Here is a 12,370-nt window from a genome sequence, read left to right as displayed (position 1 = left end):
CGCGATTGTCTTCGTATCGCGTCAAGAACGTAATAGTTGATTAATAAGTACATGTATATCTTTGGTTTGTCTGTCTTGATTTGTAAGGCTTACCAGTCACTGTGACGTTGGCAGTTGGTTTTAGTACACAAAGTGTTCATCTGTATAAATAAATGAAAGTTTCATAAGCTCTTTCCCTATTTCAGTCTGCCTATCGGGGCAATATGTCGAAGTTCAATGTTGTTTGCTCTATCATCTGGATAACGTAATATCAACCACATTTTAATCTGTGAGCTCAATGATTTAATATACTAGTAATGTATAAGTTATCGTTCTCTTACAAAAACAGACAATGCTAACCTTCCCTGCAGCATGTGAGCTCTACGCCTAAATCGTGAACTGTGTTTAAATCATGTCGTTAAGTTATACAACCGCATTGTTTTCTTATTATTCTCATGTCGATGGATCTCATAAAACAATAAGCTATAAGCCGTGAGGACTTACTTAATGCTAAAATAGATCCAATGTGCTCACGGTGTTAACAATCGCACTACTCTTTTTTATAGTTGAAATACAACAAAATGCTAATTATAGTAACGAAGGCATTGTCGAAGCCACAATTAGTTCTCTGATTCATTCGAGGAGGCAATGTTGCACATTCAACATCTCTGTGTCCGATGATGTTTAGTTGTATACAAGTTATCATCCTCTGTGCGGTATGTTGTTAATATTTTCTACTCAGTTTTGAAATAATATTTATTTGAAAGCATACACATTGTTCTATCATGTCTGCCAATTTATGTTCAGTATCTTTTGAGTTTGTTCAGTAATTTTAATTCAATATTTATGTTCAGTATCTTTTGAGTTTGTTCAGTAATTTTAATTCAATATTTATGTTCAGTATCTTTTGAGTTTGTTCAGTAATTTTAATTCAATATTTATGTTCAGTATCTTTTGAGTTTGTTCAGTAATTTTAATTCAATATTTATGTTCAGTATCTTTTGAGTTTGTTCAGTAATTTTAATTCAATATTTATGTTCAGTATCTTTTGAGTTTGTTCAGTAATTTTAATTCAATATTTATGTTCAGTATCTTTTGATTTTGTTCAGTAATTTTAATTCAATATTTATGTTCAGTATCTTTTGATTTTGTTCAGTAATTTTAATTCAATATTTATGTTCAGTATTTTTGTTCAATATTTTTGTAAGTATTTGGTTCAGTATTTTTTTTAGTATAAGAGCTTTTTATAGTGATGTCGTACTGAATAAAATCCATTCGGATAAGCGTCTGGTCGCTCTTCACTTAAAGCTGCACTCTCACAGATTTACCATTTTTATAACTTTTTTATGATTTGTCTTTGAAAGAGCAATTTTTTTGCGTAAATATCTGCAAACAAGTGATATAAGACTGCTGACAAAAAATCAGATCGTAGATTTTCATATTTCCATTCGAAAATTAATGTTTCATGGCTTAAAACGTTACTAACGGTTTAAGAAAAATGCATAAAACGTTCATTTTTGAACTTAAATATAAAAATCTGCGATCTGATCTTTTGTCAGCAGTCTTATATCACTGGTTTCCATGGATTTTCCCAAAAAATGGCCCGTTCAAAGACAAAAAAATAAAAAAAGGTTGTCAAAACGTCCAGTCTGTGAGAGTGCAGCTTTAAAAGAACATGCATTGATTATCATCCATCTTTGTTTGGGTGTAGAAAGAAGAGAAAAGACACGAAACATCAGTCAGCTTGAACACGTTGTCTTTGGTTGATTTGACTACGCGCGCAAAACGGTTTACAGCCGATGCAGTATCGAATGAAAGCAGTAATATTGAAAACAGGAGTGCCTTTACAAAATCATCATTACTTTATAATTTACAATTTATACGCCGATAAAAAAACGATACCTTATGCCTTTTGTTTGATCTTAAGCTTTATCATAACAACTCGTTGTTTGTCGGGTTTCGGCGAGTTTAAAATAAGCCGTTAATGGTAATTCGGAAACAATGACCGCATACACTTCCAGAGCAGGTTTGTAGTTAAACGGTTTTTTTTTTGGTTTTTTTTGCGACAACTTATTACGACATTGTATTAATTACTGTCGTTGGCACGATGTTACGCAAGATTGAAGTCATATGTCGAGGTCGAGACCGGAGTACTCGAAGAAAACCAATTTTTTTCATGAGCCCCAGATATTTATTATTTTAATTAAAACCATAAAATACAGCAGCTAATCGTAAAACACTGTAGTAAGTTTGATTCATTAAAATGATTGGATTGATTTGTATTATTATATATTTAATATTTTAGACATGCGACCATAGGAGTCCCTCATTTCTCCAGAAAATATGTTGTTTTTTTGCTCTCTCTCGATAAAATCATATCGGTGTTAAACAAATAAATATTCTTAATTCATTGAAATAAAAAAAACGTGGCAACTATTTGCTACAGTGCTTGTATGCACTATAAAGGGTGATTCGTTCGAATTATAAGCAGCTTAAAGTTTTGTTTCGATTTCATCCATGCTCATAAACGGCCAACTGTTATAATTCTTTTTACTTGACGCAAAAACTGTAATTCTTTCCCTAAATAAACCACCGAAATCTTAATTAAAACTAATGTTTACGCTCATGTGTCAGTCGCTCAGTATAATGTTTACGCTCATGTGTCAGTCGCTCAGTATAATGTTTACGCTCATGTGTCAGTCGCTCAGTATAATGTTTACGCTCATGTGTCAGTCGCTCAGTATAATGTTTACGCTCATGTGTCAGTCGCTCAGTATAATGTTTACGCTCATGTGTCAGTCGCTCGGTATAATGTTTACGCTCATGTGTCAGTCGCTCAGTATAGACTATTTAGACAATATTGAGAAGACCTTAAATATTCCAGAAATGTAGGACCCATTTTTAGTCTATTTTTGTCTAGCATATGAAGACAAAAATAACGTACAATTCCTTGTTCATTTCTATCTTAAGTCGATATAATTCAACCAGTAGTTTAAGTTTTGACTTCACTCGCGAAATAAGGCATTTGGTGCTCACTCATTGAACTATATGACAAGCTTACACTGGAACAAACAAGTATCACCTATATTTCATTATAAATGCAGAATTCACATTAACATCTCGGAAATGACCATTGTTTGTAGGGCAAATTGCACCGATAAGGAGGTGATTACTCAGAGTTACATGCTGTTTTTTTAACACATGCAACCAAATCAAAGTGTGGTCAAAGTCAAAGCCGGATGGGGAGAGCTATGTCAAATTACCACAAAATATCAAGTTTTACCGCAATCCATATAAGAATTATGACATTTAAAAACGTTTCTACCATTCAAATATTAATTTTTATGGCTTTTGAAAATTTTGGTAAAAGCTATGGAAGCCGACGAGGGTCACCATGGACACCAAACTGATTTCTTGCCGATTTTTATATATATTAATATTATATGTGTCTTTTAACGACATTTCTATACAGCTTGATTATGTCGGAAAAGACAGAAAAAAGGAGTGAAAAACTTATCCATTTTTTTTCTTTCGCAAAAAACGAATGTTGTCTATATTAGAAAAGCTGTAAATTCTGTATTTTATGAAAAAGAACTTTAACTTATCTTGTTTTCACTTGGTAATGTTTAACTAATGTAAATAATGAAGTTTTATGAACAAGACGAAAACACACCAATGCCACTGAACATGCAACTTTATCAATGTTCTAACTGAATTAGATTTTCACCCGGCTGGGAAATTTATAATGCAGTCATGTCCCCCTCCCCAAAACCGTATATTTATACACAACCTCTGTTAATTTTTCTTAATCTTATTGCTTAATTGTCTTATCAGATCTCCTATCTAAGTATCCTGCTGTGCAGTTTGGGATGTTTGATTATGAAAATGGACCCTAAATGGCCCTGTCAGCCAATAAACGAATACACAGGACCGTACTGTGACACCAGTGCAATTAGCAGTAGATGCACAGCAGGGGATTATCATGCCAAACATTCATTAAACTAGGCCTTTAAATTAATGCCGATTTAATAGTAAGATCAAGGTTAATTATCAAAATAGCTCCCTTTGAATTAAAAAAGAGCAATGTTTTTCTCCCACCTCAGATAAGTAGATAAAAAATGGCCATGCTGGAAATTCTTTTAAGTAGATTCAAAAATTTAATCATGCTCGAAATTCTTATCTTGCCCACGGGCAAAGATAAAACAAATAGCCGTATGGACCTCCTTTCTAATTGTCATCACACAATTACCTTCCTTGTTGAGGACCGTCGTCTGTAGCATTATGGAAACCTTGTCTGGTGGCAATATTTAGAATGCTTTTGAATTATTTCTCGCTTCAATAACACCATAAAACAGTTTTCACGCACCTTTCAAGAAATAATGTTTCACTCACCTCAAAACTATTCAAAGACCGATTTGACTCTTAACATAATCTGAATCACTGCGCGCATATCCATGATCTCCAATTATCACATATCGCATTTTTATTCACTACGCAAAAAGGAGTTCCAATTATAAATACATTTTTACTTTATTTTGTTTAACTGAGGTGGGAGAAAAACTTCTACCATAGCCACTGGTATAAGATAGGTTAAACGCAAACCTCGCGGGTCGGGATGAACTTATCTTACACTCTCGACCATGGAAGATACTTATAATCTTGCAAACGGGCAACGATAAAACAAGTACTTGTATGGAATTCCCTTTTATTAATGTCACGCAATTACCTCCCTTGTTGCAGACCGTCGTCTATAGCATCTAGGAAACATTGTCTCGTGGCAATATTTAAAATTCTAATGACTTATTTTCGCTTCAATTGGCACCATAAAAAAGGTTTCACAATGTTTACTAGAAATAATGCTGCAATCTTCTCAGAACTATTTTAATGGCGATTTCACTATTTACATAATCTGAATAACTGCGCGCATATCCATGACAACCACGAGTGATCACATATTATTTTCACTACGCACACAGGAGTTCCAGCGAAAAAAATACAATTTAACTTTATTTTGTTCAACTGAGAAGGAAGAAAAAGCATCTGCCATGGCCGAGAGTGTAAGAACCCTCGCACATGTTGTTCTGCGGAAACTCTGTAAACCTCGTTTCCGCAAAACACCCTACATTCGGGTTGGGATGTAACTATCTTACACTTTCGGCTATGAACGATACTTATAATCTTACACTCTCGGCCATAAAAGATACGTATACTTTATGTTGTAGTAATTACTTGCTGTTTGTAATCGCTATACAATACAGGTTGTTGTTATTGTTGTTGTTGTTGTGTTTTTTCTTCTAAACAAAATTATTTGAATTTATAATGGTACCAGGCACATCGAGATATATTGATCATTTGGGCCGTGGAGGGGGTAACCCTTACCTTCCAGCCAGATTTTTTTTAAATCATCTCTTATACACTTAATTTGCAGCACTTTTTACGGAGGTTTAAAAGGGTTTCATATGAAACAGTAGGCGAGGTCAGCTGCCTGAAGAGAAGTACATTATTAGAAAAGTTAAGGGTCAAGAAAAATAACTTATCATAACGGTAAATAATTGGTTCCGCGTTAGACCAGGAAAACAACGAGTTACCGTACAACTAACTGAACAACAAATGTTAGTGTGGTGTTGTCGCTAAGAAGAAATGAATTCTTCAAAGCAGTGCCTGCATCACCAAATTGTGGGAGTCGTACCTGACAATAGAATACTTTCATTCTTGATCAAGGGGTCCAACGTATTTTGTGTTTGCCGAAACTAAAGTGATGGAAGTGTAGGATGCCGAAAGGATTTAACTGTTTGGGGAGGATATTTTCACCTCGTAAGCGAGTTATATATTATATATTTCTCGCAACATAAATACGCCTACCCGGAGGCCACTAGTGTAAGCTCCTCTCAGTTTTTTAACTTTTGTTTCTAGAGGCCTTAACAAAATAGTTATTGAATGTATAAGTGAACGATTGGTTGTTTACAAAGTGATAATATAAATTGCGTGAATTGTGTTTTTAGTCAAAATGTACCTTCTTGTACCTTTTTAGCTTGATACACTTGCATACTATTTTAGTTATTCATATATGTGCTTATTAAATTATTACTCTTTATATTAATGTAAGAACTCTTGATGTAACACGAACGTCTCGCAATACGTCAAAAAATGAATGCAAAAATATTAGTCTGATACTATTTTACTACGAAAATCAAGAAAATACGTTTAAATCAATTGAAGTCCCCCCCCCCCCCACACACACTTACTCACCAGGTCAAAATATCTCTCAAAATCCTTTCCAAAATGTCATTATGATCCGCATCCAATATTTTCCTCACTCTTAAGGTTTCGGCAAACGCGAATTATCCCCTGTTTGATGACTAAATTCGGCAACTCATATCACATCATATTTTATTAATAGATATAGTAGTAGTTTTATTCGTGCATTATGTCAATAACAGTACATTTTACATCAATATAGGATATATCACATATTGTATTTGCATGCTATTTAGAAAAAATACCAAAGCAACTATATAAAAATTGTGCGTATTCTTAGAAAGCGCACTTATATTCATCTAAAATTTATGAATACAAAAAGACAAACTTTTCAAACAGATAACAGAAAATGCATTCGACGCTTTGGAAATATCAGGCAATCGCTTAAGTTTCTTTGCAATAGCACCTTTTAGATATACGTAGATTACTATTGTAAAAATTTAACTAATTACTCTTTATGGATCCATATATCAAGTAGGACATCTAATTCCACCTCTACCTGTGTTAACGTTTTTTCTTATTTTCGTTGTAGGTAATACCAAATTCCATAAACGGGATTTGGCCGTCGTTTTTTGATGATTCGAAAGAATATGACGAAATCTCCAGGGATAAGAGAGGTTCCATGCGGGACGACGACTACATAGACTCAGACAGCGACGATTCATCGGACGTTACCCCCGAGAGCGACAACCCTGATCAGACATGCAAGTGGTGCTTCAGATCCATCTGCCATGATCTACCGGCCCCCTTTGATAAGGCTTGTGACATCAAAGAAGGTACTCATTGTCCCCTTTGATAAGGCTTGTGATATTAAGGCTTGTGGTATTATAGAAGATACTCATGACCCCCCTTTGAAAAGGCTTGTGATATTAAAAGAGGTACTCATGTGCCCCTTTGATAAGGTTTGTGATATAAAAAAGGTACTCATTGATATTAAAAGTGGTACCTATGGGCCCCCTTTGATAAGGCTTGTGATCGTAAAGAAAGTACTCATTGTCCCTTTGATAAGGCTTGTTATAAAAGGAAGGAATTCATTGCCCCTTTGATTAGGCTTGCGATATTAAAGAAGGTACTGCTTGCCCCCTTTGTAAAGGCTTGTGATATTAGAAAGGTATTCATTGTCCCCTTTGATCAGACTTGTGATATTTAAGAAGGTACTTATTGCCCCCTTTGTCGATTGTTTAACTCCCTGACTACGCTCTTAGAAAAATATGTCTTTTGAAATATTTATATTTCAAAGATCGCATTTTTGAACTGTTTTCTGTTTTATCTTGTGACTTTGTGCCCTTTTATCAGGGTTCCCGTTAATATAGATTAATAATGATTTGTTGGGCAATGTTCATCTTATAAGGCGTAACGATTTATCTGGTGAGCCGTATCTAACACGTGTTGGAAAGTTCCATGGTTAGCCTTAAATTGTGACACGAACATTTAAAATGTATATTTTTATGTCCGCTTGTTGTTTGAGTAATTGATTTTAGAATACACATGGATCGAACATATTTTTCTTTGAAGATCAACATTCACATTAATTCATCCAATAAATTCCCAGGCCTGTATCTCCACCATTTACTTTGACTATTTGTGTGTAGCGGTTGGTCCCGGTGCCGTCTGCAATAAGAAGTTGCCGGTGAGCTGCATGGGTGATTCGGTGTGCCAGACCATGGGATGCACGGACATGTGTGTCTGCCGACCCGGTTACGCATTTTCGAACATCAGCGGATGTATCACCTGCCAGGAAAGTATGTCATATCTTAATATTTGCAAATCAATGACTTTAAAGAACTGATACTACAGTACAACTGCAACACCTTTTTAAACAATCTTGTTAAATTCACTTTTCTGAATGAAAAACTTTTGACTATTACTAAAGCCAGGTTTAGATTTAAAAAAGATCAACGCTTATACGTCTCCTAATAACAGAAATTACTAATTTACCGTTTAATGAGGTAAAATTCCAAAACAAGTCTATTGCTTTACTTTCCTTATATCTTTGGCCATGCTCCTATGCTAGCCATGTTTATGCTAGCCATGTCAAATATTAGTATGCTAGCGATGTCTCTTATGATAGCCATTCCTCATATGCTAGCTATGCCTCTAAAACAAGCCATGCCTCCAATACTAGCCATGCCTCCTATGCAGCCATGCCTCTTATACTATCCATGCATCCCATACTAGTCATGCCTCATATGCTGGCCATGCCTCATATGCTGGCCATAACTCTAATACTAGCCATATATCCAATACTAGCCATGCCTCATATGCTGGCCATAACTCTAATACTAGCCATATATCCAATACTAGCTATGCCTCCTATGCTAGCCACGCCTCTTATACAAGCCATGCATCCCATTCTAGCCATGCCTCATATGCTAGCCAATTCTATTATGCCAGCCATGCCTAAAATACTAGCGCTGCCTCATATGCTAGCCATGCCGCTTATACTAGCCATGCATCCCATACTAGCCATGCATCCCATACTAGCCATGCCTCCTATGCTAGCCATATCCGCTATGCTAGCTATTCCTCTTATGCTAGCCATGCCTCCTATACTAGGCATACCTCCTATGCTAGCCATGCCTCCAAAACTAGAAATGCCTCTTATGCTAGCAATGCCTTATATGCTAGCCAGGCCTCCAATGCTAGCCATGCTTCCAAAACCAAAACTAGCCATGATTCCTATGCTATCCATGCCTTTTATGATAGCCATACATCCAAAACTAGCCATGCCTCATATGCTTGCCATATCTGCTATGCTAGCCATTCCTCTTATGCTAACAATGCCTTATATGCTAGCCAGGCCTCCCATGCTAGCCATGCTTCCAAAACCAAAACTAGCCATGATTCCTATGCTATCCATGCCTTTTATGATAGCCATACATCCAAAACTTGCCATTCCTCTTTTGCTAGCCGTGCCAACTTTGCTAGCCAGGCCAAATATGCTTCCCATGGCTCCTATGCTAGCCAAGCCTCCTATGCTAGCCATGCCTCCTATGCTAGACATGCCTCATATGGTAAGCATGCCTCCTATGCTAGCCATGGCTACTATGCTAGTTGACTCTTATGCTAGCCATGCCTACAACACAAACCATGCCTCCTATGCTAGCAATGCCTTCTATGTTAGATGCCTCTTATGCTAGCCATGCCTACAACACATGCCATGAATTATATGCTAGCCATGCCTTCTTTGCGAGTCATGCCTCCCATGCTACCCATGCCTCCTATGCTAGCCATGCCCCCAAAACTAGACATGCTTCCTATGCTAGCCATGCCTCATATGCTAGCCATGCCTCCTATGCTGTCCATGCCTCTTATGTGATAGCCATGTATTTAAAGCTAGCCATGCCTCCCATGCCTCCTTTGTAGCATGCCTCATATGCTAGCAATGCCTCCAATGCTAGCCATGCCTCCTATTCTAGCCATGCCTTATATGATAGCCATGCATTCAAAAATAGCCATGCCTCTTTTGTTAGCCATGCCAACTATGCTTGCCATGCCAACTATGCTACTCATGGCTCTTTTGCCAGCCAAGCCTGCTATGCTAGCCATGCCTCCTATGCTAGCCATGCGGCCTATGCTAGCCATGTCTCTAATTCAAGCCTCTTATGCTTACCATGCCTCCTATGCTTGATATGCCTTCAATACAAGCCATGCCTCATATGCTATCCATGTCTCCTATCTAGCTATACCTCCTGTGCGAGCCATATCTCCTATCTATCCATGCCTAGTATGCTAGCCATGCCTCCTATGCTACCCTTGCATCCTGTGCTTGCCATGCCTTCTTTGCTAGCCATGCCTCCAAAACGAGATATGCCTCTTATGCTAGCCATGCCTCCTATGCTAGCCATGTCTCATATGCTTGCCCTGCCTCCAAAACTAGTCATGCCTCTTATGCTAGCCATGCCTCCTATGATAGCCAAATCCGCTATGCTAACCATTCCTCTTATGTTAGCCATCCCTCATATGCTAGCTATGCCTCTTATACTAGGCATGCCTCCTATGTTAGCCATGCCCTCCTTTGCAAGCCATGCCTCCTATGCTTGATAAGCCTCCTATGCTAGCCATCCCTCATATGCTAGCCATGCCTTCTTTGCGAGTCATGCCTCCAAAACTAGCACCGCCTTTTATGCTAGCCATGCCTCCTATGCTAGATGCCTCCTATGTTAGCCATGCCTCATATGCTAGCCATTCCTCCTATGATCACCATGCCTCCTATGCTAGCCATGCCTCAAAAACGAGACATGCTTCCTATGCTAGCCATGCATCCTATGCTGACCATGCCTCCACGGCTATCCATGCCTCTCAGCTAGCCATGCTTCATATGCTAACCATGTCTGTAATGCTAGCCATGCCTCCCATGCCTCATATGCTAGCATGTCTCATATGCTAGCAATGCCTCCAATGATAGCCATGCCTTCTATGCTAGCCATGCCTTATATGATAGCCATGCATCCAAAACTAGCCATGCCTCCTATGCTAATCATGCCTCCTATGCTAGCCATGCCTCCTATGCTAGCCATTCCTCTTATGCTAACCATGCCTCCTATGCTTTACATGCCTACAATACGAACCATGCCTCATATGCTATCCATGTCTCCTATCTAGCCATACCTCATGTGTGAGCCATATCTCCTATCTATCCATGCCTTCTATGCTAGCCATGCCTCATATGCTACCCTTGCCTCCTGGGCTGGCCATGCCCTCTTTGCTAGCCATGCATTTTGGGCTAGCCATGCCTCATATGCTTGCCCTGCCTCCATAACTAGCCATGCCTCCTATACTAGCCATATCCGCTATGCTAGCCATTCCTCTTATGCTAACCATGTCCTCGAAATTAGCCATGTCTCCATCGCTAGCCTTGTCTTATATGCTAGCCATGCCTCCAAAACTAGCCATAATTCTTATGCCTGCCATGCCATTATTGCTAGCCATGCCTTCAGAAGAAACCATATCTCCTATGCTAGATGCTTTCTATGCTAGCCATGCCTCCTATGCTTGATGCCTCCTATCCTTGCCATGCCCCTAAAACTAGCAATGCCTCTTATGCTAGATGCCTTCTTTGCTAGCCATGCCTCCTATGCTAGCCATGCCTCCAAAACTAGCCATGCCTCTTATGCTAGTCATGCCTCTTATGCTAGTCATGCCTCTTATGCTAGACTTGCCTCATATGCTAGCCATGCCCCCAGAACTAGCCATGTCTCCTATGCTAGCCATGCCTCCAGAACTAGTCATGTCTCCTATGCTAGCAATGCCTCCATAACTAGCCATGTCTCCTATGCTGCCCATGTCTGCATAACTAGCCATGTATCCTATGTCAGTCATGCCTCCAGAACTAGCCATGCCTCATTTGATAGTCATGCCTCCAGAAATAGCCATGCCTCATATGCTAGCCCTGCCTGCATAACTAGCCATTATCCTATGTCAGTCATGCCTCCAGAACTAGCCATGCCTCATTTGATAGTCATGCCTCCAGAAATAGCCATGCCTCATATGCTAGCCCTGCCTGCATAACTAGCCATGTATCCTATGTTAGCCATGCCTCCAGAACTAGCCATGCCTCCTATGCTAGACATGCCTCATATGCTAGCCATGCCTCCAGAACTAGCCATGTTCCCAGAACAAGCCATGTCTCCATTGTTAGGTGCCTCCAAAGCTGGCCATGCCTTTTATGCTAACCATGCCTCATAAGCTAGCCACACCTTTAAAACTAGCCATGTCTCCTATGCTAGATGCCTCTCCTATTGTAGATGTCTCCTATGCTAGACGCCCCAGTGTGCTAGATACCGCCTATGCTAGCCCAGCCTACTTTGCTAGCAAAGCTTAGCCATATTTTGTTGTAGACGACCATGACCTGAACGGGAGTTGTCCGGACCAGGCATGGTGCCAGCAGGCCAACTCCTCGTGTGTGAACAACACATGCGTCTGTCAGGAGAAGTACTACGTGGAGCTCGATCAATCTGGGCGGAAAACATGTGGTAATTTATTAATACCGCCTTTCTGCGTACTTCTGCATTTTCACAGAAATTATTTCTAAACTGCGACAAATTATACCTGTGTAGCTATGATTATACATCAAAATGGATCGAAAGGAATCCCGCATATCTAGGTATATGTAAAACATCTGTTGTGATAT

The sequence above is a fragment of the Mya arenaria genome, chromosome 4 (genome assembly GCF_026914265.1).
Source record: "Mya arenaria isolate MELC-2E11 chromosome 4, ASM2691426v1".
Classification (NCBI taxonomy): Eukaryota; Metazoa; Mollusca; class Bivalvia; order Myida; family Myidae; genus Mya; species Mya arenaria.
Note: the sequence above shows the minus strand (reverse complement) of the source record.